Source organism: Aphelocoma coerulescens (assembly GCF_041296385.1).
Source record: "Aphelocoma coerulescens isolate FSJ_1873_10779 chromosome Z unlocalized genomic scaffold, UR_Acoe_1.0 ChrZ, whole genome shotgun sequence".
Classification (NCBI taxonomy): Eukaryota; Metazoa; Chordata; class Aves; order Passeriformes; family Corvidae; genus Aphelocoma; species Aphelocoma coerulescens.
In genome coordinates, this window is record NW_027184085.1 from 2,607,250 (window position 1) to 2,633,107 (window position 25,858).

The 25,858-nt window shown below is 44.2% G+C and overlaps 1 long non-coding RNA gene across 2 annotated transcripts; it reads right to left on the reverse strand.

The window, feature by feature from the left end:
- Positions 1-1,368: 1,368 nt before the first annotated feature.
- On the reverse strand, positions 1,369-25,858 carry LOC138103396 (uncharacterized). 2 transcript variants are annotated; one of them, XR_011147715.1, is made up of 6 exons: positions 25,788-25,858; positions 25,583-25,686; positions 8,075-8,145; positions 6,284-6,359; positions 4,851-4,932; positions 1,369-1,424 (listed from the first exon to the last, which is right to left on the reverse strand). It is a non-coding gene; the product is annotated as an uncharacterized lncRNA (long non-coding RNA). The 2 variants fall into 2 exon arrangements; XR_011147714.1 differs by lacking the exons at positions 1,369-1,424; positions 4,851-4,932; positions 6,284-6,359; positions 8,075-8,145 and adding an exon at positions 18,062-18,307.

Here is a 25,858-nt window from a genome sequence, read left to right on the forward strand (position 1 = left end):
AGCCTTAAATCCTTGAAGGCTGAGAAAGGTTACTGTGAAAGTAAATGTTGTGCTATGCCTTCCTAAACATCTGTATCAGCTGCTGTTGGAGACAGAGTACTGTGGTAGAGGAAACTTTAGTCTGACAGTGCAATTGTTCTTGTGTTGTTATTGCCCTACAAACCTTCAGGCTCTTACCTCTGATTTATTACCAGTGTTTACCATTTCAGCAATTTTTTTCCTCAAAATCTTCCTTGTATTTTTTTTCTCTTTCTTTGGTTGGTTGTTTGGTTGGTTTGTCCCGTTACAGTTTTAGATTGAAGGTGCCAGATATTTTTCTTTTGGTGGGTATGGGTTCAGCTTGGACCTTCCAAATCCTGGCAATCTCCTTTGAGCTATTGCTGATTTGAGTGTGAATTTTTCTACTGGGTACTATGATCTGGGGTGGAGACTTACTGTTAGTCTCTGAAATAACACCTCTATGTAACTCCCTGCCTCTTACCACCCTTTACCCCTTCTTCACTCTTCTCCTCTTCTTATTTAAAGACTTCCCCATTTTTATGCAGGTCTCCTTTCTAAAATGGAACAACATCAATACTTCTGCTGAAGCTTCATGGTTGTTTCGTCACTGTGCCCCATCCCACACCTGATCTAGTAGCCTGTTTTAAAGTGCAATGTTTAAAAGAGATTTTATGTGATTGGATTCTTGAGTTTTGGCAGGTTCTGTTGTACCCTTCATTTCAACATAAAGAGATGTTATCGTCTTTACTACCAGAGTATGCATCATCCTGAAGTCTGTGATTCTCTTTCCCTGTCAGCTTTCCTTGAGTTTTAATTTAAAAAATCATTCTAGGAACACTTCAATGGTAAGACTCAGTGCTGCTCTGGCCAAGTGTCTTCTGCTTCTCCTCAAGAGTTTCTCAGTTCTTGATGAAAATCCCTCCTTGTGCATCATTTTCTCAATTCTTAACTGCAAGACTTCCCAAGTCTCTGCATTGAGCTGGTCCTGCAGTAGTAAATACCGAAGCATAATTCAAAGCCTGAGTGCAAATCTTATTTTTTCAGTTGTTCTGGTCTGTATGGAAAGTTTTTAGTGAAAATTTGTCATGTAATCACCATTACCTGGAAACAGATCTCTACCATTTCACTATGTCTGAAGTTGCTGGAAAAAAAACTAAGCAGGACTTGTGATTGATTACACTCCATGTTGTATTAGACAATATAGATCAACATGCCAATATGAATTTCTCAGATGTCAAAACACCAGGTAAGGAAAAAAAGATCATATGAGAAGGGAAAAAAAAAATCATGAGATGATCAGGACAGCAATAATTCACCCATACCTACGCACTGTGTACAAATAATGCCATGGGGAATTAGCCATACTTACCCCTTTGTCAGATGTCTATTGAGAGCAGATAGTGCTGGGTTCCTCTTTCCTGCAACTTTTTGGAAAACAATGACATAACAAGAGATTTTAGACTCTGCATTTTAATTGTTAATTAAGGACAATCTGAATATATGAGCTCTGATACCAAATTCACTTCAGAATCTGTACTTTTTGAACCCTGAATAATACTTCTCAAGGATTAGAGACACTTTCAAAAGTCTTAGTTGCAATTTGAAAGATTTGTCTACTTTAGGGAAAGATAGCCAAAGACAAATCATCTGTTGAAGACTCGTGTGTCACTGCTTCCTGTCCTCTGTTCCCGTGGTGACCCCATGTCCCTGACTGCCACGGGGGATCTCTGCCAGCCCCACAGATTCTGTGAGATGCTGTAACTCAGAGCTGCCAGTGGGAAACAGGGACCAGCCCCAAGGCCTGGGCACGCCAGAGGGACCTGGAACCTAACCCTAGCCTCAATAACTAGGTTTTAGAGGAGCCAGAGCCTGGCAGGATTTGGTCTTTCCAATGGGAAGATGCCACTACTGGTTTTTTAAAGCTGGCTGAGGAGGGCAGCCATGGCTTGGTGGTTGCAACCTGCAAACCCAATACAAATGATAAGACTCCAGCTCTGTCCTTCCAGGCAAGGACTTGAAGCTGTCCTGGTCCAGGGGAAAACCCATCAGCTCATGGCTGTGCTGAAACTCAAGGTTCCCCACAACATGACAGTTTTCAGAAAAAAAAAAAAAGGACCAGAAAGAAAAAAGCAATTCATTGTGAAATAAGAAACTTAATTACTTCCAAAACAATTAATTAATTAATTAATTAATCCTCATGTCTCCCCTGAAAGGTTGGAAGTGATTATTCTACCCATTTTACACAGAGGGAAACCTCACTGTTAAGTGACTTGCCAGAGGCAAAGGCACCAGAGGTGAAATCAGCATCCCCAGGTCTTGCTCCAGACCAGAAAATTCTCTTGGACACTGCTTGTCCTCATCACCTCAAGACCTCAGTGTACCAAGACCACTTCAGTCCCCACTCTCATTCCCCAAGGAAAACCCCAAAATCATTTTTCCAAAGCCCAGCACCACGGTCAATCTGAGTTCTGGTGAGCCTGGCGCTGCTACCTTTATCATCCAAGTGTGCTGCTGACCCTCTGAGGGATCCCCCTGCTGTGCCCCAGGGTGGGCCAATCCCAGACAAGAGATGGAGTTCAACAGGGGAAGATTTTTTTAAACAGAATTTTAGTACCATGCTGTCCTCAGAATCTAAGTGAGTTGTTGCATGACCACTGCAGGGTCAAGGTAGCCAGGACTCAGCCCATCATGTCTGCACTGCCTCAGGTCACAGTGTGGGATCTGATGGCTCAGAGTAAATCCTTCTCTAGCATACTGCACAAGTAACTCTCTACTTTGATTTCAGACTTGGAGGTGGAGGTGGGTTTGTGAAAAAGAGCATCATCTCTTCATATATTTGCAAAACAACAGTTGTGTTTTCAGATGTGCAAACCTTCTGCCCCTCTGATACAGGAGGACCAAACTCCAGCCAAGCACAGGAGAGAGGATAGAATCACAGAATTATAGAATCATTTGGGTGGGGAAAGTCCTCTAAGATCATTGAGTCCACCTGTTCCCCAGCACTGCCAAGCCCTCCACTGAATGATGTCCCTAAGGACAGCAGGTCACCCTGTAGGGCTGATGACAATCACAATGCTCAAACCAGCTTGGGTTCATCCCAGCAAGCCCAGCCTGGCTGGTCCCTACACATTTTGAGGGTCACCTTGGGCAGGGATCATCCCCTTGGATGGTAGAGGGGGAGCACATGAAGCCAGGGGAGAATTACATGTGAGAGTTATGCACTTCCTTCATGATTTCCCAGACTCCAGCCCACACTCGCATGCAGCTATTTCTTAAGGAAACAAGTTTTCCCATTATTCCAAGGCTCCAGGAAACAAGGAGTTAACAAAAGAAAGCAAATACCAGGAGTAAATCTTGGTGCTCATTTCTTGTGCATCCAAGTGGAGCCTAAGAAAGGGAAAAGCATACTCTTGGATCAGAAGTTTGCTCAGGTTGTTACTGATGACTATTTTTATGCCTCTGAGTCTTCCCAGGAAATCCTGCAGACGTGCTTCAGGACAATGGGAAGCACAAGAGCTGTGATTTAGCCCTGTGGGGAGGCAAGGAAACCATGGCACAGGGCAGGACAGAGACGCAGAGTGTTTCAGGGATGGCCACAGTGTCATCTTGTCCCTGAACCTTGGGAAAGAAACCTGAGCCAGCATCTTTGATGGGATCAGCCATCAGACAAGCCTGGCCCCTGGAAGCACAAGGGTACAGGGAGGGAGCAGACTGGTGGACAGGGCTGGATCTATCCTTCAGAGACACTTCCAAAGAGCAGCATCACTGCTAGTTTGGCCAGATGAACCTTTCCACTTCCACTTTTTCATCTTGATAGCACCTGTTGTGCTATAGCTGAGGTCCCAAACTCTCTCTTAAACCAAGAGACCAGGAAGACAGACCATAAAGGCCATACCTGCACTGCCAAAATCAGCCCACCTGGGCCATTCTCTAGCACAAACACCCTCATCTATACTCATACCTGGGGTGGCCAGACCCAAGTAGGCAGTCAGGTGGTGCCTGGCTCAGGCTGTTCCCCAGAGTACCCCTGGGAAATAGCTGGAAGAGGGAATACCAAGAATACCTTCAGACTGGATTGATGATCTGGCTTACAGTCACATTCCAGTGCCCAGCAGTGACCCTGGTAATTTTTAATTTCCTAGCCACAAAGTCCCAAAAGTCATAAAACCCAGGCTTCATTTGCCTGAAACGAGGTGGAGAGACCAAGATCCCTCACCCTTCAAATCCAAACTGTGGTCACTCCCGGGAACCTGTTATAATTCTGCTTTAATTGTTGTGAGAGCTTTCCAGAGGCAGTGCTGGCACTGATTTGGATTTAAACCCTCTCTCCTTATCTCAGGATGCTGCAGGAGTGGCGTCCATGAGACCAACATTTATAGCATCCCTCCGAGGGGTGAATTGTACCTACTGTAAAATACTTCCAGTTAATTCTGGTGCATCATTTGCGGGAGAGCCGCGTGGGGATCGGCGTGGGACAGACAGATTTAGATCATTTCGCTCGAGTCAGGTGGTGCCTTGCTCCCAATTCCTCGCAAGTTAATTCTTACCTGGGATAATTATGTCTCTCTTCAATCTAGCCTGGCTTAACCCTTCTCATCCCACACTCCTGCTGAGACCACACCTGTGGCGATGGGGACGATGATTTGCGGGTGTTTGTGGCCACGGCTGACCTCGTCTACAGATTTCCTCAATGACCTTGGGCAATTCAATTAATTAATTTAGCTTGCTTGCTCCCTGATGCTCTCTGACAGATGAAAGGTGCCTGGTATCTAAATTACACACTCCTGAGAAATGATTTATCTGTTTAAGCCAGACCTGTCCCTTTAGATCTGGTTGCTGATGAGACTGACCCTGTTGCCACTGCTCAAGCTGTCCAGAACTGGGTCTTCTGCAATGGGCTGCAACTTGATGTTGATGCATCTCCCCCTTGTCCTGTGCAGGAAACAGAAATAAATGAAATAGGGACAGGATCTGACCTCATCTTGGAGCTCCAGTTCAGTGTGGGACCAAGGGAGCACTTGCCAAGCTGTTCCCATTCCTGTTGAGCCCTGGTGCTGGAGCAGGTGACATGAGTTGGGCTCTGGGTGGGCATGAACTGAAGCCAAGCAGGACGTGCAGGAACAGAGATAATTAGGAAAAAGTGCTCTGAAAGGGCTGTCCAGCCCTGTCCCAGCTGCCCAGGCCAGTGTTGGAGCCCCCATCCCTGGAGGGGTTTAAAAGCCGCGTGGATGTGGCACCTGGGGACAGGGGTCAGTGATGGCCTTGGCTGTGCTGAGGAGTACTTGGTCCCTTAGATGTTTTTCCAACCTAAAGGATTCTAGGGTTAGGACTTGTACATTCTGAGCCCCATTATTCTTCAAGCCATCCCCTCTTGAACCCAAAAACTTGGCAGGTCACTGCTGTTCTGCCCAGAGGCCAGGGAGAGCATCTTCCTGCTTCCCAGCCTTTCACACCACTGCCTTACTCCAGGGTCTTTTTCTGTAGCTGAGACAAAAGAAATGATATCTTGGATTCTGATAACCAATAAATTATTTTTGAAATGCCATAATTGCTCAGCTGCAGCTGCAAGAGCAACTAAAAATACAGAACTTTAATAAAATATTATCGTTCAAATCAATTTGCTGAGAGTCTGCTTTGCTTTCTTCACGGGGTGCTAAGCAGCAAATAGTAAATACTGATCACTGATTAGAGAGCCAAAGAGCAAGAAAAGCCTGGAACCTCATTTTTGCCATCTGACTTTTTTTTTCCTGTTCGAGCAAGGACAGGGGCCAGATTCTGCTCCATGTTTGCAAAGTTGCACTTGTTTCAAAGGCATGGGGAATGGCAGCTACTGCATGTATAGGTTTACAAAGTAGCTTAGGCAGTTAAGAAGATAATAATCTAGAGAGATTTACAGCAGTGACTTTTACAGGGGGAGGGACAACAGGAAGGGAAGTGCCCAACTCCCATCAGGATGAAAAATAAATACAAATAAATCCAAAGCAACGATGCAATTGGCAGCTCAGGTAACAAGTTCAGAAAATGACCACATCTGGGCTATTCTGGATCAAAAACTATTGAAGTCAATGAAATTCACTCTGGATTTACAATGGTATTAACTGAGATCAGAATCCGACCCTATAAATTTACTATTACTTCTAATCCCGGCGCCTCTGGTCTTGCTGAGATATTTGCTAACTGCTGAGCAGCTTGCTTTATTGACACTGAAATAACACACCCGTGCCCTACTATTGTTAAACTCAGCTGGTTTTAAAAACCCATCATACTGTTTGTCATGACTGACCTTAACAAACTGGCCCGCTGTCCTTGGATCTATGGGCAAGAAAGTTGTCAAATGCCCCTTTTTTGCAGCCTTCCACCTCCAACAAAACAAAACAAAAAAAAAAAAGGAAAAAAAGAGGAGAAAAAATCAATTTCAATCAACATGGAGTGTAATATTATCAAATGTCAGATGCTGAGGCCGTGTGCTTTGAAAATTATCCTTGACAGCTTCTTGTCGACTTAATTAAGTGCTCAAAAAAAAAAAAAGAAGAAAAAAAAAGCAAAATATCTCAATTGTTGGCTCCCTCTCTTTGTGCTTCAGAGGTTCTATTGACAGCTCTGAAAAAAAGATTGCCTTTGGGGGCTTTATTGATAGATCCTTGCCTGATATTGGAATGATTCCTGGGCAGATAAATCACATTTAGATTTGTTAGTAATTGAGGAGAATTGATTGAATAGTTAGGATGGTCCCAGAGGGAGGTACCTATTCCTCTTCCGTTCTGCAGAGGTTGTCATCAGATAAAGGACCTCTTTGGGCAGGATGGATAAAGGTCTAATTGTTTACATGATCAGGTATTGCTTCCTTTCAGCCCTCCCTCCCCAGCCTTCCCCAACTTTCATGTGGCAAATGTCAAGATGACAACAGGGAAGGCTGTAAATAAAACCAAATTGGGCGAAGGTGATCAACCCTCTTCATGACCTGGAAAGGCACTAATTATTTTCAAATCATTAGTGGAATTTGGGTACTAACAACAATGGGCTCTTATTAAAAAGACTCTGCAGTGTCTATTTGTGTTGTGTTTGTTTAAATACCTACGAATTTTATGCAGCAGCAGGTTAAGTGTGGCAAACGTGGCAGCCCTGCTGGGTGGCTTTTTTTGGCTGATAGGATCCATGTGCAGGGCTAAGTTCAGGCACATTAAGTCCTTACTGGTGAGCTCTGCCAGGGCTCTGTGTCCCACCACTCTGGATGACCTGCTGGACCTTGCATGGTCCCAGAAGGAAGCAGCATCTCAGAGAGTATGCTAGGAAAACATGAGAGAATGCTGGAGCAGTGGGGGGAGATGCTTTTGACAGGAGCATGTAGTGACAGCAAAATGGGGAATGGCTTTAAACCAAAAGAGGTTAGCTTTAGATTGAATGTCAGGAAAAGATCTTGTCTGTGAGGGTGGGCAGGCCCTGGCACAGGGTGCCCAGAGCAGCTGTGGCTGCCCCTGGATCCCTGGAAGTGTCCAATGCCAGGTTGGACAAGGCTTGGAGCACCCTGGTTTAGTAGAAATTGTCCCTGCCCATGGCAGGGGGTGGAATGAGATGAGGTTTAAGGCCCCTCCCAGCCCAAACCATTCAGTGATTTTATGATTTTCTAGGCTGGACAATTTTGGGGATTGTGATGAAACGAGAGGGAGTCCAGAGTGATGTTGTTTGGCTGTGGAGCAATGTGAGGGGGCAGATGCTGCAGGGCCCCATCCTGCCCAACCAGAATTTGCAGCAGACACACAGATGACCTGCTCAAGGCTTTCCCACCCTGCACACCTCTTTCCATGCCTACCAGGAGGAGTGGAAAGGATGCCTATTTCCAGAGAGGGTTTTTCCATGGACTAGAAAAAACTCTGAGTAAGAAAAAGCAGTATTTTCATTTCCACTTCCCATTCTTTTTCAAACATTCTATTTCTTTAAGAGGTGGAAGACACACTGCAATCTGCTTGGCACTTCAAGAGGCAATTTTTTTGATTTCCATACCAAGTCTAGACCCTCCATGGACCCTCTGTCTCTCTGTTTCTGTAAGTGCTCAGGCAAGATCATATTTCCCTACCATCTGTACAGGAGAGGGTGCTCAAGTTCGTCCTCAAGGTGTACTGCGCCACAACTTTCTTCTTGGGGACCCTTTTGGAAAAAAAGCGAAAATATTTGAGAGTCAATTTTTAAAGTATAAACTTAATACAGGTTTCTAAATAGGGCTAAAATTACTTAGTCAGCATTTCTCATCCTTTTCTCTCAACACTGGGAAGAGTATTGAAAGCTACAACTAAAAAAAATCAACCAAGGAAAAATAAAATAAACATTTTATTTTCCTGTCTTCCAGCTTCATCAAGAATGAAAGACATTGAGAGAAAGGAAGGGACAATTTCTTAGCTCAAAGTAAATACCATTTTGGCACGACCAAATGTTTAATTTACAATAAGAAGTGATGAGCATCTCTGAATTCCCCTCCTGCAGGCTTGATCCTCTTAATATTTCGGCTCCACTCGTAGACTTCAAATGACCATTGCTCAATCCAGTCACCAGGGACTTTGACAGAGGCTGCAGGAACCAGGTTCCTCTCTGGGTCAAACCTATCACCTCCATCTACAGCCCTGCAACCTCCTTCTTCCTCTGGGAGCGGGCTATTGAAGTGCAAATGGATCTAAACTAGCCATGAATAAATTTGGGCTGGAAATTACAAGAAGCTTTCTAATTATCAGAGCTGTGAATATCTGAAAGGACCTCTTGAACAAAGCGAGATGGTTCTGGTCGTTGTGGGCATTTTGGGAGGCACCAGAGCCATAATTCACAGAGCAAATCTTCAGATTTGCCAGTAGTGAAAATGGTGTGTGTTTTTTTACATATTTGTGTACCTTCAGATACACTCTGCAGCAATAATGAATCACAGACTCATTTAGGCTGGAAAAGTACTCTAAAATCATCAAATCCAACCACTCCCCCAGCACTGCCAAGGCCATACTAGCCCATGTCCCCAAGTGCCACATCCACATGTCTTTTAAATTCCTCCAGGGATGAGGACTCCAACACTGCCCTGGGCAGCTGGGACAGGCCCAGACAACCCTTTCCAGGAAGAAATTTTCCCAATTTCCAATTTAAACCTCCCCTGGCCCAGCCTGAGGCCGTTCCCTCTCCTCCTGTCCCTGTTCCCTGGGAGCAGAGCCCGACCCCCCTGGCTGCCCCCTCCTGTCAGGGACTTGTGCAGAGCCACAAGGTCCCCCCTGAGCCTCCTTTGCTCCAGCCTGAGCCCCTTTCCCAGCTCCCTCAGCCGCTCCTGGGGCTCCAGCCCCTTCCCAGCTCCATTCCCTGCCCTGGACTTTCTTTCTTGTCATGAGTGGTCCAAATCCATAATCAACACGTTGGCCCATCACAAAGTTATTTTTTCAGGGTAAACCCACAAGGTTTTACAAGTTACTTTGTGAGAGTTTTAACCCTGAAAACCCAGACTCACGCATGTCTGCACAAGTCAACTGCTTTACAGCCAAGCAGGTATCTCAACAAAAAATCCTCATTCACTTTTAATAGGTGTGAGGTCAGTGCTGTAGTCCTTTGGCCATGGCTTTAAGTGAAGACTTCTTTGAAGACCTAGAAAAATTTAAATAGATTACAGACCCTGTTCTACCTAGGTACCATAGCTCTAAGAGGAAAAAGATTCACACATGTACAGGCATGAAAACTTGTGTGTGCACACATCACACACACACAGAGACATGAACGAGGATCTCCTACCTTGGGGAAGAATCTGGCTGAGGTCAAACAAGCAAGATTGGGCCTGAAATCTCGCAATGACTGGGTTTCCTAGCACCAAACCCAATGGAAGTGTTCATAGGCACATCTGAATGCACATCAAAATGTAAAATTTTTCAAGTGGCACGTTTTATTGTTCCGTAGCAAAGTGAGCTTTTCTTCTAAGCAGGATGCTTTCTTCCCTTTGAGTCCTCTCTGCCTCTAAAAGCTGTTGAATTGCCTCTTTTTTTTCTTTCCATTGCTCATTCCTGTAGCAGGAGTGGAATTGATTTTTGATACCATCCATTTTGTTTGTCACAGATCGTCCTCCACTTCCCTCTGCGCATTGCTGAAATATCACCCACAAATGATTATTCCTATCACTGCAGCCAACGCTTCGCCTGGGGCAGGGAATTTTCCCGCAGCTAAAAGTGGCCGCGTAATTGAAGGCAGAAAACACCAGCACCTGTAGCCTGAAAATGTTAATAAACTACCAGAGGTCCCAGGAAAGTTAAATATTGGGAGGGATGTCAGAGCCACGGTGTGATTAGTGGAACTGAACGACAAAGAGCAGCTGCCCAAGGCGCCGGCACGGGGGGGATCAGTCTCCCTCTGTCATCTGAACATGCCTCCTGCCTCCCGGGATGGGGTTCTGCTTGCAGGGAGGCAATCAGAGCAGGAGAAGCGTGCTCGTACTGATACAGAGCTTGATTTTCTGGCCACAGATCTGGGGGCTTGAGACTGCTGCGTTGATGCTGTAAAGGATCTTGAGCTTTTGGGACTTCCCTCACACTTGATGTGGGGATTTCAGTGGGGGGGTTATGTGTGTGTCTCATTTCCATACTTGCCATTTAACAAATGCACGTATTTTTGGGGTTTTTTGGATTTTACGTTGTGCTGAAGGTTTGTGGTGTACTTTAGAGATGTGCAAATATATTCATACACCCTACATCCAGACAAAATAAAATAAGATTATGTATGAAAAAATGTTCTTATGAATGAGAGATTATTCTTATGTATGATGTATGGAAACACATTCTCATGTGTTTATGCTAATTTGTAGCCACTTTGTAACCTCTAGAGGTAGAATACAGAACATATGTGAGCACATGTGTGTGTTTTACAAGAGTATGTAGTGAACATAACAAGGGGAAATGGCTTCCTACTGCCAGAGGGCAGGGTTAGATGGGATATTGGGAGGGAATTGCTGTCTGTGAGGGTGGGGAGGCCCTGGCACAGGGTGCCCAGAGCAACTGTGGCTGCCCCTGGAAGTGTCCCTTGGAAGTGTCCAAGGCCAGGCTGGAAGGGGCTTGGAGCAACCTCGCCTACTGAAGGCATCCCTGGGGATGGAACTAGATGATCTTTAAAGGTCCCTTCCAACCCCAAAAATTCTAGGATCCTTTGAGTTAAATATGTAGAGGTATATGCATACCATGGCTTGTATGCCATAGGGATGTTTTGGGGGAATTACATACGTAAGGTGCACAGCACCGTGTTATGGTCATCATGGTATATACTATATATATTATTATATCACAGGCTGGTTGACCCCTGTGCAGTGGGGTGGCTCTGCTTGAGTGAAGAGTGCTGTTTTCCCACACAAATACATTTCAGAGTAAGTCACAGCTGATTATGGTGCCAAGACCCAGTCCTGGGAACAATCTCACAGAACCTGGGCTGTGCCACAGGTTTGTAAGACCTGGTAGCCGATCTTGTTCCAGAACAACCACTGCAAAGCAGGGAGGGGATTTTTCCTCCTGATAAATAGGTGTTCCATTGGACTATCTGAATTTGCAGAGCTGGTTGCCCGGAGTGGGGCTTGAAGACCCAGGTCCTGGCTTTGGCAGTGCTCGCTGCAGAGGTGCTGTAATGCAAGGGGTCTACATGAGAGTGATAGGGCAAGGGTGAAGGATTATTAATTGTGATTTCTATACATGCCTCCCTTGCAATTAACTCAGCTTTTCCTCCAGGGAAAGAGAAAGGCCCTTTTCCGTTATTTTACCACCCTTTCTTTTTTTACTTGCTTGATTCCGTTCTTTCCTTTAACAGAGTATCTCTAATCATTGTCTTGCGTCATTATCATTATCTCTTTTTATGATCTTTAGTTACGATGTCAAAGAGGAGAAAAATGAGCTCAGTTTTCTGGCATCCTAACACATATTGATTTTAACAGCAGCTGCCACGAGACCTTCATATATGATGGATTGCCACTAGACTGATGCAAAAAATACCCGCATAAATAAAAGTATTTACCAAAGAGAGTAATCAGCGATTGCATAACTGCATTTAGGATATTATCATATTGACCAACAGCACAGGCAAGCTCAGGGAGTTATCTTAGCACTGACTAATATTCTTCAGGATAAGCTTTAAGAGATTGAGTTAAAGACCCTGTTTCAAGTGGTTATGTTAATGACTATCCCTTCGCTTCTTGGGGGCTTCCTTGAGCCTGGAAAAGGTAATAATGCAGTCTAAGTTAGGGCATCTTGTTGGTGTCAGCCTTTGCTCTTTGGATCATAGAGACAAGAGCTATACCATCCTGGAGGAAGACATTCCTTGGGGGAAAGAGGATCATGCAGCAGTTCCCTGTGGCCATGTGCATTTACTCCATTCTGGAGGCACCAGACACAGGAGATGATCCACACCAGTGGAATGAGGAACTGGGAAGCACTCAGTTAGTGCTGTGGGCAGCAGGATGATCTTAGACGTGTTTTCCAGCCCTAACGATCCTCCTATTCTCTGTTTCTAAGGTCCTTGAGAGGATTGTGGGCGCTGCAGGTTTGCTGGGTTGTACTGAGGGTTCTTGTGGATGATCTGTCTCAGGAATGTCTCTAAATGAGTTCTTTGAGAAGCCCAGGAGCAGGAGGCAGTCAGATTTTCTGCAAGCACAGCTTTGGGGAAACATCTCTCGGTTGCATCTCATCTGCATTGCAGGCCTTGAGGCTCCAAGGACAGATTAGGAGGGTGAGAACAACATGAGCTGTTTAATTTAATTTAGGGTCGGTCTCTTCTCCCTGGTAACAAGGGACAGGACAAGAGGAAATGGCCTCAAGTCACACCAGGGGAGGTTTAGGTTGGATATTAGGGAAAATATCTTCAGCAAAAGTGTTATCCAGCCCCTGGCACAGCTGCCCAGGGCATTGATGGTGTCTCCATCCCTGGAGGGATTTAAAAGCCGTGTGGATGTGGCACTTGGGGACATGGGTCAGTGGTGGCCTTGGCATGGATGATCCGAGAGGGCTTTTCCAATCTCAACAATTTGGTGGGGTTTTTTTGCTCCCAAGCCACTAGCATCAAATTTCTGGATTCAACCTTTGCTTCCAGTGAAAAAAGTCAATATTATAGAATACTTTATTGCAGTTTTTCTTTCCTATTCTCTTGTATTCTATCCTGGAGGCAACCTCAGCCAATCCTCTCTGAATTGTATCTTTCCATCTTTCAAAGGGACCTCCTGTTTCTTACAGGGAGGGGGTTGGAACTATTTCTGCTTTCTTTTTCTGTTTTCATCCATCTGCACCAGCCTGGCAACCAGCAAAAATACACATATAAAGATGTCTTAATCTTAAATATAATTAGATATAATACCTCACGCAGCGTTGTATGATTAGTAAAATATATGATCATTAGTTATTAGATTAATGTGTCTACTTGTGTAACTGAAAGCCATTTGCAGCCAGAAATGAAATAGCTCAATTTGCTGTAATTGACTTATCTCCCATTGAGATTACTACACTTGCTGCTGGAGAAGGTTTCTTCAAATGCTTAAAGCAGCTGTGTGGAGAAGCTGGATCCTGTTTTCTTTGGAAAGCCCCTACCCCGCTGGAGGCAGAGATATCTGAGGCGAGGTCTGGAGGATCAGCAGAGCCGTAATTATGGCTGCTGAAATAAGAGCTGCTGCATTTGGAGAGAGGTAGCACACGTTGATGCCATTTTCAGGAACTTGTGGGGCCTGAATCAGATCTGCCATTGGGTGACCACAAGAGATGTGACCACCTTTTACTCCCCGTGGACACCAACCCCATTCATGCCGGTGTCCATCGAGAGGAATTTTGTGCACACCTTCTGTGAGCCTGAGAAAAATGAGAGGAAATGTTCAGGTCCTGGCACATCCCAGCAAAGGGCTCTGTGCAGAGCAGACACAGCAGCAAACCCTGTGGGGCTGGGCAGGGTATCTGCAATGCGGGTCTCTCCTCCCAGGGGTGCCAACAGCAGCTCGATGGGCGAACATGTGCGGAATAGGGAATTGGGAGCACGTCTCTTCTGGCGACGTGGGATTGTGCCCTTAAATTATCTGCTGACACCTCTGACATTGGGAGGTGCTGAGGGGCCCCACAAATCTCAACTTTTCCTGCCGCCTCTTCTTCTTTTTTTTTTTTTTTTTTTTAAATAGGTTTTCTTATGGTTTTCTTAATTTATTTTTTTTTAGCCACAGCAACTAAGCGAACCGTTCAAATTGAAACACTGAAATGAACCAAGCTGAACAATAAACTAAAACATGCCTAGAGCAAGTTGAGCAATAAACAGGTTTTTAATTTTTTTTCCCCTTTCCATCTCGGTGGTGTCTGTCTCTGATAGATGATGTGACAAAGGAAGAATCCTCAATAAATTCTAAATTCTGAATACTAAATCAGTGAGCAAGAGCAAACATGTGAGATGCCATCCCAGCTCATAGTGGCTTTACTGCTGTGATACCACAATGCTACTGCCCTGTGAGGCTGGGATGGAGGTGCAGCTGGACAGACAGAAGGTGCATCGAATCCATCCATCCGCGTGTGATGGTTTTATCCAACCTACACCCAGCCCAAGTCCATAACCCAGGTGTGACTGAGGCTCTTCCCATTGTATCCTGGCTGGAGTCTCCAAGGGAAAATATTATTCATAGATTTTAAGGCCAGGAGGGGATATTTTGCTCTGCTCTGACCTCTATTATAACACAGGCCAGGGAATTTCAGAGTGATTCCTGCAGGAAGAACAAAGGGGAGGGATCATCCACAGTGTTATTTCATCTCATGAGAGACGTAAAAAGGCTGTGATTTCTACTAAGGGATGCCACAGAGAAGGAGGACCTGTGAGTCAGGTATTAAAGGAAAAGAAAGCCCTGAGCTGTAATTGTACCAAGGTTATCTATGTGAACTTAGTGCTGTATGTTCTTTCCCACCTTTCAGGGATCTGAGTGCTATAAAATGCTTGCCCTTGCACAAATTGTGTGGTTTGGGAGAAAATAAAAGTATTTTTTGCTAAAGCATTGTTGCAATCTTTGCCTCAGGAGGACCTAAAAGTGAAATAATCACACAAGGGGTATGACACAGTGTAAAGGGAGATGCTGGCAGTCACACAGTATGCGTTCAGCCCTGGGACAGGCTTGTGCTCCAGATCGCAATTTGCAACCTGCTTTGGAGAGAACTGAGGTGCATTTTCCTTCTGCAGCACCTTTCATCCTCTGGTTGTCCTGCCTGAGTCAGGAAGCAGCAGCTTTTCCTTTTTTGGATGTCACGCTGCTGCTCTGGGAGGAGCTATAGGTTCCTGCAGAAGACACTCTCTAATCTTCGGTGCAGAGTTCCAGCATAGGCTTGTTTCTCACTACAGCTCAGCCTACCTGCACCTGTTTGTCTCCTGTGTTGTTTCCCATGGAATTTGTTGATATCCAGAAGGTTTTATCTTCAATGAGGGAAACCCTTTGGTTTGACTGGAGAAACCCAGCAGCCTAGCTGAGGTCTCACTTTGAATTATTTTCATTCCACTGAACTTGCAGCTCAGCTTGAAGCTGACACAGCCAAATGTACATGAGCACAGCCCATGTTTGCAATTGAATCTATCAAGCTCTGCATGACACTGCTGAATAACCCAGGACGGACATGAGCTCAAACTTAATAATTCAGGCATTCAGCTTTCAACCCACACTTCGTCATGGTCCTGGTCTGATCAGGCCTGGGGTCTGGTTTAGCTCACAAAAAGTGGAGTTCTTTCAAACTCAGAGTCAGGTTTTTGTCTGAACTCAGTCTGTAGATCCAAATTAATCTTTACAATCTGTCCACATGGGTAAATCAGAATGACTTGCTGAAGCACCACCAGGGAGCCAGTGTAGAGACCTCAAGTTGGCTTGACACGGTTTGTTGGAGGAAAATCTGTTTAGCCCAGACTGCAAGCTAATGGATGATTTACAAAACTCAGAGTGACAGGGAAGAATTTGGGCCTCTGTCCTTCAGGAATATTCCCATGGCTTGTACATAATGCCTTGGTGTGGTTAAAATGCATGAGCAGACAATGATAAACTCAAGCAGGCACTATTATAAAACGTGACAAATAAGCCATGATGCCAAATGCAGATTACCTTTAGGTACTTTTGAACTATTGCTGCCATGAGTTCTGCTGCCAGGCTGTGTTCTGAGGATAACCCAGGTATTATCAGATTTATCACCTTTTCCTCCTCACTCAATTTCTCACAGCCAAACACACCAGCAATTCACCAGTTCAGTGACCATTGCCAATATTTTTGGCCAATTCATATATCTTCTGAGTAATTTTACCATGTCATTTTTATCATCTTTAGATAACAAATGCTACTACAGTACCTTTCTCACTTTACTTCACCCTCACCGTAAAGCTTTAAGGAAACTATCTCCTGGTCTGTGGAACACCTGTCGTGGAAGGACAAAGCAAATCCAGGTGTTGCTGGGAAAGCTGGGGTGCAGCAAAGTGGCCCAAAAGTCCTGCCTCATCTCACCTTCCTCTTGAGGTGTGACCTTGAAAATGTCTCTGAAAATTATATGTACAGGCTGTGAAATGAAGGGCAGGTCTCTTACCTGGCTAGAAGAAATGCCCTTTAACAAAATTGCCCTTTGCCAATGGTGTCCAGCAAGTGAAAACAAGGCTATGCTGGGTGCAGACGGGGAAACAGTCAATCAAATTAAAGAAGACAAACATAATTTGAAAAGGACAGTGTTTTCAGCCACTTCTGAAAAAGTGGCACTGCCATAAAAGCAGGTCTGTGGCAGTACCAGGAGCTGAATCATAGATTTGGGTTGGAAAGGATATGAAAACTCATCTGTTCCACATCCTGCCACCGGCAGGGACACTTTCTACTGTCCCACGTTGCTCCAAGCCCCCTCCAGCCTGCCCTTGGACACTGCCAGGGATCCAGGGGCAGCCACAGCTGCTCTGGGCACCCTGTGCCAGGGCCTCCCCACTCTCACAGACAGCAATTCCTTCCCAATATCCCATCCATCCCTGCCCTCTGGCACTGGGAAGCCATTCCCTGTGTCCTGTCCCTGCATGCCTTGTCCCAAGTCCCTCTGCAGCTCTCCTGGAGCCCCTTTAGGCCCTGCCAGGGGCTCTGAGCTCTCCCTGGAGCCTTCTCTTCTCCAGTCTAAGTCCATGTATTTTCCCTTCCGTCTCCTGCTCCCTCCAGCCGAGGGGTACTCAAAAGAAAACGCCACTCTTCATTTTCCTTTGGACAAGTGGGTGGTTCAGCAGAGCTGAGAGACTGGAAAGGAAAGATAATGGAGATTTTACAGCCACGGAGCTGATATAGCTGGAGATAAAGGCACTGCGAGTTCTGGTGTCACAAACTTTATTGCAAGGATGATGTATAAAAAAGAAGAAACACAACATGGTTTTCAGACAGATAGAACTTAAAAATCTGTTAGAGGATAACTAGGTGATTTTTAATTCACAGGTGGTGAAAAGGAAGACATTAATAAGAAAAAAGGCAAAAGAAAAAGGTATAAAAAGAGATGAATTGAATGCAATGGGCCTGCCTGGCAAAGGAAGATGGTGGGGTGCTTCTGGTTATTTTTAATTTATATTGTAATAATGGTACATCACTGTCCATTAGGACAGTCCAAAGAACTGGAAGCAATGTGCCAGGCATAGGCTGTTCTCCACTTGCCCAAGGCTGGTGGAGAGATGTGGGAAACCACCTCTAATTCAGTACTGCCTCTGCCTGGTGAATGCACAGGTTCATCTGAGAAGATAAATAGTCAATAGCTATTTTCTATTCCTATTCCTTAAGCCTTCCAGAAATGCACATACCTCTATAATATTTCCCTTCAACTGCCTCTTTCAAGACATCTCAGACACCTGTGATAAGGAAAACTTATTCCAACCCCTAACCTGTCCATTATTGCCTTCCCCAACATCCTTATCAGAGAAAAAACAATCAGATTGCCACCAAGGACAACCCATTCTCATTGACTCCTCTGGAGAAGTCTCATGGGCTTGAGACTTCTTTCATGTTTTATGCAGGATTATTGCACAGGATCCATTTATTTCTCCACCACAAGGATAAACAAAGATATAATTCTTTCTTCTCCGTTAAATTTATGGACTCATATTTATTGCTTTTGATTTGACAGGATTAGTCTCACACTCCACAAAATTTAAGGGATATCTGTTAAGTATAGAAATTCTAACTATCAATACAGGAATTAAGCTGCTTAATAAAATTCCCATCCCCCCAGATGTCCATTCCCCAACACCACTGGTCTTTATGAGCTCCTTTATCCAGGATGAGTAGAGGTGCCAACCCTTTTCTCATTGTAAGGGAGAACAGAGAGATGACCTGTGCCAAGCCAGAAAGGAAAAAAAAAATGTTGAAGGGAGAGAAGTAATATTCAGACAAGGTAATTCCCCATGATTGGCAAAAGCAAAGTCAACATTCATTTTAGAGATGGACAAGGATATTTTTCTTTTTTTCAGTAGTGACAAGGAAGTCTAAGGGTAGGAGGTAAGTAGTGAAAGGCTAGAATTCATCTCAGCCTTACCAGATGAAATGAAGCTCTTACCAGAGACATCTGAACAAGGAGTTATTTATCCCCAGTTCTTCCACTGGAGTTGGCACTTCTCAAGCTAAATCAAACCCCCTGTCAAAGGTGAATCTCTTTATTCCTTGCTCTGGCAACTGCGTGTTCAAAGTTAGGTAGGCATTCAAAGATACTAGCAGAGATGTAGGAACAGATCCATGTCAATTGGAAATTCCTCCCATCTTGGAAATTCCTCCCGTCACGAAACAGAGCAAAAGAAAAGAGTTGAAGCTGAGAAGAAATACTGACCTGAAAAACTTCTGAATTCGTTGATCAGGGGCTTAATGTAGCTCTAAATAATTTTTTCCTCTCCCTACAGTATCAAAGGAACATTTTTCCTGCTGCTAATGACATGAGAGGTCACTGTTGTTGGTCATTAATAGTGACACCAATAATAATAATAAAAAATACAGAAGGTACAGAACTTTCATCAGATGTGCATTCTTTGTCTGCTCCACTAATAATCCTTTCCTATATCCAAAAGTATCACTTTGCCTCCCTTCCAAAGATGATGAATCACACAAACACTGCCCACAGACATTACCCGGTGATCAGTTAACTGGAAACAGCAATGCATCTCCTAGTTTAGGAGAACCAGGAAAGCTGTGATCAATAATAAGAGCCATCCTAGACTGGGCTCTGTCTCCAGTCAAGGACAGGGTGCAGTTGAAACGCAAGTGAAACTGGGCAGTCATCAAGACAGGTGAAATATAATTACCTAGGCAAAGATCCCAGATGCAAATGCTCCTGCATAATGCTGACTTTTCTGAAATCTGAAGGGTCTTTTAGATATCTAGTATAAAAACCATCCTGCCTTTCCATGTCAGCCATTCAAACGGATCTGGTTTGAAATTACATTCTTGATTCAAATATTCTTTTCAAGGAAGAAAGCCAGACTTTTTTTTTTTTAAAGTCATCAGGAAGGCAGAAATCTTCTTTTCCCCCTGATGATTATTATCCATGGTTAATTATCCTCACTGAGATAAATGTGTGTTTTGTTTCCAATTTGATATCTTACAGCTTTAGACTCCAGCCCTCAGCTCTTGTTACGTCTTTTCCCTCTAGACCAAGGAGTCCTTTGGTACCCACTGAAGGATCCAGGAAGAAAATACACTCTCTCATCAATTCTCCTCTATATCTTTCTGATAAGCTGAATAGATCACGCACCTTCAGCTGCTCGCTATGGGACAGCTTTTACCCTTCCATTACTCTAAGCTCACATTCTTTAATAACAGTGCCCTGAGGTCTTTAACCACTGTAAACAAGGTCACACAGCGTAAGGACAGAGCTACGAGGGGGCAAAGCAGCTTATTAAAGGTGAAAAAACACCACAGCAACAGTTTGCCCTCTGGAGCTTCAGCTCTAGCTGTAGAGGAATACACTGGAAGTTGCTAAATGCGGAATACAATGAAGCTTGGGCTGTGATTAGAGGCTGGAAGGCAGCAGTCAAAGGATGTTCACTTCATCCTCAGCATCTTCCCCAGGCCCCATGGGAGAGCATTGCTGAATAAAGACTAAAATAGACCTTTCATTGGAAGCCAGACCTCCAGTGCTGGGGACAGCTCTGGGCCCCTCAGGACAAGAGAGACATTGAGGGGCTGGAGCGTGTCCAGGGCAGGGAACGGAGCTGGGAAGGGGCTGGAGCCCCAGGAGAGGCTGAGGGAGCTGGGAAAGGGGCTCAGGCTGGAGCAAAGGAGGCTCAGGGGGGACCTTGTGGCTCTGCACAAGTCCCTGACAGGAGGGGGCAGCCGGGGGGGTCGGGCTCTGCTCCCAGGGAACAGGGACAGGAGGAGAGGAAATATCTTCCAGTTGCACCAGGGGAGGTTTAAGCTGAATATTAGGGAATATTCCTCCATGGAAAGGGCTGTCCAACCCTGTCCCAGCTGCCCAGGGCATTGATGGTGTCCCCATCCCTGGAGGGATTTAAAAGCTGTGTGGATGTGGCACGTGGGGACATGGGTCAGTGGTGGTCTTGGCAATGCTGGGGAAATTGTTGGACTGGATGGCATTAGAGGACTTTTCCAATCTCAGCAATTCCTTAACATTTTCACATCATGCCAGAGCACTCATCACACTCAGGCTTGCACCTTTGCTGAGCTGCCACTCCCCTGCTCTAATCCTAATAACAAATACATCTGCACGTTGCCACCAGCATGAGCCACCCACACTCATTTAAGAGGTTGAGAGCTCATTGTTGTCACAGTTGGGTTCTTTAGTTACTCTGAGTCCAGCTGGAAAACGTCTATAAATACAGACCAGACCCTGCTGGTGTGTTGAGAGAGCAGCACAAGGTGTTAATGTTGTTAATAATTGAGTGCCAATAACTGATGTGCGAGAAGCTGATACTGCCAAACTTTGATCCCATCCACAAGTTAATGCTAGCAATGCTGCAAAATGCAGAGCAAAGGAACAAGGCTGTAGTTTATGTTAAATCAGCTCAAACTGGCATCAGATGACTTGAATTAGTACACAGAGAGCGTATGAAACATATTCATTTTGTTAATAGAAATGCCTAGTTATATTAGCCCCTTTTTTGCTTATTATTCATAATATTTTTCTGTAATACAGAAAATCAGTTTTTATTTTTAAAATGCAATCAAATTATATTTCCTATTAAAACTTTAATATCAAAACAAATTAACCAATGCTGCAGATTACACATTGGTAATGTAGCTCTGACAATAATTCATGCTCCTCTCGATTCTGTTATGAACTATCACACTGCTGAAGTGCAGCAGTTCATAACATATTCTTAAGGGGAAGTGATTTTTTTTTTTTTAAGGAAAAAGTGAATTAGACAGGATGCCTCAATAATAACAGGAAGTGGCTGGGCCAAGCATTCAGATAAAAGTATCCTCAGGTGAGGTGAAAACAAGGCCAAGTCTTTTCTTCCTCCACTAACCTGCTTTTACCAGATGCAAAGACCATCATTTCAGAGCACACATCACAAGACTGACGGGATCACTGCAAGACACTGCAAATCCCTGCTGCACAGCAGTGTCAACTACTCCAGGAGCAGTACCTGAAGCAGGTCAGGAGAGGAAAATCTTCTTAAACAGGGTTGTCAAGGAAAACACACTTGAGTGTGCTTTTGTGTAGGTGGCCTGGTGAAGCAATGCTTTTCCAGACACGAGAATAGTGCCCAAAGGTGGAGTAAATGGCATCCTAAAACTTTCAAGGTTACTAAGCATGATCTATCCATGACAGCTGCATCTTCTTCTTCCCTTTTGGAGGCAATTTCTAGCTCACAGCTGGACAGACTTCCTGAAATAATCCACCCCAGTCTCAGGAGATGCAGGTCAGCTCTGATCCAGAAGATGTTAAGAAAAATTCATCTCAATTTTGAGTGAGTGCATGTCATAGAATCCTAGAAAGATTTGGGTTGAAAAGGACCTTAAACCTCATCTTATTCCACCCCTGCAGTGGGCAGGGGCACCTTCCACTGTCCCAGGTTGCTCCAAGCCCCATCCCACCTGGCCTTGAAGAGGTCACTGTGTTCAACCACACCTCAGGTACCTGACATGGCTCCCACACCACCAAGTGGGCTCAGATGGAGGTAGAAGCATCACTTAAAATAAAAATAAACTAAAATAAAACAAAAGCAGCAAGAGATACAATAATTCTTAGAATAAAAAATTCCAAGCCAAGAGAGGGCACCCCAAAGGCAAACTGAGCAACCTGCTTCCCTCAGTGAAAACGAGAACAGGCAAGATTCTTTATGATGCACCCAAGAGGAGACTAAATTCACAAATAGGATGTTGCAACCACAAGAAAAAAAATAAAGTGTTTTTCGGGCTGTCAGTGAGCAATGTGATCAATGCAGTTGTCTGCCACATGAGTCCTGCATTGAGCAGAAGGGTAAAAGTTAGGATGGGGGTGGGAAATCCCAAGGGATGGAAGGTCCAGTGTCTGAAATTTGGTTCCTTTCCTCAAGTATATTCCCTCTGGCCAAGAGTTAGGGCTTTACAGCCCTGCTCTGCCAGCAGGCTCTGCTGACCTGCAGAGAAAATAAAAAATCCTCAGCTCTTTCTCTGCTCCAAAGAGGTGGCCTGCATCTCCAACCTGATCCATACATGCTGTTAGTTACCAGTTGATGATTGTGATGCTAATTAAAACATACTAAGAGACACACTATAAACATGCGCAGCACATGAAGGAAATTAGCCAAGTGAGCTTGTCTCTCTTATTGTGCTTTTATTATGATGCTCCTTGGATGATGTTTTTAAATGAATTTTGAATAGTTTTCTTAATTTGTTTTATTTTGCTTCATGGTAACAAAACTGCTGGAGCCCCACAGGAATGATTCAGAGAAGTGCAATATTATTGGAACATGTCTCCTGCTTTTCTTACTGCTTACTTATAATTAAGCTTTATTGAGGTGTAAAATGAATAACAATTAAAAAAAAATGTTTATTGGTCCAGGTGCAAATTCACAGATACTCCTGAAAACTTCCTTTTCCATGACCTCAAGGAAGCATTTCTGCTTTCTATCAGCTCCCATCAGCTTCTGCTAAGACACTAAGTCTTAGTGTCTTAGCAGAAGACACTACTCCTGCTCTGCCTTGTGCCCCAGCAGAACATCTCTTCAGAGCCACTTGCCATTGCTCACTGCACACAGATAAGTGGAGAGAATATTGCTGGGATTCTGCTTTGAAGTCAGCACAAATCTCAGCTGCAGTGGCTGCCTGTAGCACAAAGGTCCTGGTATCCAGCCTCACCTTTCTTTGCCCTTGGAAATCACGAATCAAGACCCTGCTGTGAAAAGCAACTACCATAGACATAATTGTAATTAGACAGCAAGACATAATGACGAGGAAAACAATGGGGAAAGAGGAGAAAAGGCTGCTCAAAGAGATAAAGTTCTCATAGATCCTCCTTCAGCCTGGTTTTAGATGTTAGTGGAACCAATTGTGGTCATGCCTCCAACACCACCTTTATCTCACCACTGGTCTAGGCTCTGATTGCCCACTCTTGGCTTTTGGTGGTCTTCTGACTGGAAAATATTTGGCTACATCATTTGCAGAGATAGCTGGTTTTGTTATTCTTTTTGGGGGTTTTTTGTTTGGTTGGTTTTTTTGTTGTTTTTTTCTTTAAAGGAACCTTTTCTTGGCAGGCAAAGAAAGCGTGTCTGCACATTCAAATGGGTTTTCCAACCTGTAGCATAGTTCAAAGCCAAATCCCACAGTGGTCAGAAGTCCTTCTGCTCAATCTGGGATTTTAGCACTTACAGCATCCATTTTAGCACCATGCTGCTCCCCCAGAATGCAGCACTAATGGATTACTGTGCATTACGTCCCTCATTACTGCTTAAATATTTATCAGAACATTATGTGTTTAGTGGCTGGGGGAAAAGAGACTATCCTGCTTTTTGCCATACAAAAGGGTTAATTACAAACTGGATAAATCTCCATGACTTAAAAATTGATAAAACAGATAGAGAGATTAACAGGACAATGTGTTATTTACAGCTAAATAAACATTCAGCTGCATAATCCCAGTCTGGGATTTCCCCATAGGAAAAACAACTAAAGTCAGTATTTTATATCAATGGTCTACATTTCACAGCAGTGAAAAACAGAGAAGGCTGGTTTACATTGTCTGAAAACAAAAAAGTTGCTCATCCAAGGCAGCTTCCTACCCTGGGGCTGGTGTTCTTGGAAATATTTGGAGGAGTTTGTTAGGAGTAGATTTGCTCTGGCCTCGACCTGAGCGTGCTCAAGGCAGTCATATTTCCACCTTGCCCTGCTATCTGTGTGCCTCTCTCCATCTTTTTCAACACTGAATCCTGAATTTTAAATTTTTCTTTTTCAGTCTACACTTCTCTAAAAACCAAACTCACAAGGTATTTCCATGGGTGTCTGTCATACCTATATATCAAGCGCTGCTGGAGACAAGCATAGGTACCTGCTCCAGAAGAAAAAGTCAGAAAACAGTGTTTAGCATGAAACAAAACAGTCTCTGTTTGCACTTCAGAAGGAATTAATTCCCTGGTTCTAACCCAGAGCCTACCATCATCACTTTCATGACTGCAGAGGTCCACATGTTACACCCATGTAACACACACGTCACCATAATGATGGGTTTATTTACAATTAAAAACCTTACTTAAGTTTGGGTTCTTCGGCAGACAAAAGACACCAGAAAAACCAGTTGTTTGTGGAATTCAGCCAATGTTTGTCTCATAAAATAAGTTCTTAAGGTAACTTATACTGGCACTGTGAAATATTGTTCATTATAACGGAGCAGCTGAGATAATGTTGTTTTCTAATTTCCCTTTCTCAGTCAGAAATTAAATAAAAAGTCATGTCTAAATTACAATACTGGATTGAACGCAGACAAGGACCCCATGCGGGGAGCTTATGATATATCCTTCCCACGTTTTATAGCCATTAAAAAAGATTATAGGATTTTTTTTTCTTTTCTTTTAGGCCATTTACATTTGTTCTGAACTCTCACTGTGTTTTATTTGAAGCTCTTAAAAGTGCCAATGTACATAATAAGTCAATCAAGAAGTTAAATTAAGAAAAAAAACAAAAACATATTGACTTGTCTATACCAAACATGCACTTGGAAATCTGAACTCTGCCACCTAATGACTTAGGTGAATAAATATCACTAAGCAGGGGTGGCTGGGTTGTTCTGCTCGAGGAAGTACATTTATAATCTGATTAAGAGGTCTTCTCATATATCTTAGCACAACCCAAATAATGGAGTGCTCTGCCCCACCAAAGCAGCAATTAACATCTGCAGAAACGCTCTGTTGTGGCTGGACTCCTTCTAAACATGGTTTACAGCCTCAAAAAAGTCTCTTTGTTGCAATTTACCTCAGCAATGCCTGTTTTGCCCATGTCCATGGTCAAATACCCTGAACCCCTCTGTTGCTCTCCCTTTGCTCTCTCCCTGCTTCCCCCAGGCCTCAGACTCCTCCTGCACAGGGCTAAACCATAGCAATTTGGCCTGCAGTATTTTTCCAGCTGCTTTCTCAGCCATCTGACAGCCACCCACCATCCTGTGCCTGGGTTTTCACTACCCACCTTGCTCTGGCTCTCATCTCCTTCTGGGAGTACACACTGCTCCTTTCCCCACAGAGCCCCTGAGTCATTCCAGGTCATCTCCTTCTGCTGTTGTTATTCTGAGTCTGTAAAAGATTTTTGACAATGCAGAAATTGGTTCTTCCTTTTTAGGCAGGTGGATTTTCTCTTTTTCTACAGATTTTCAAAGCCAAGCTTCTCCCTTCACTCAGTTTAAAGAATATTTCACAAATCCTTCTTCACTTTGGCAGGTCACCTCAGAACTGGAGTAACCAAAGG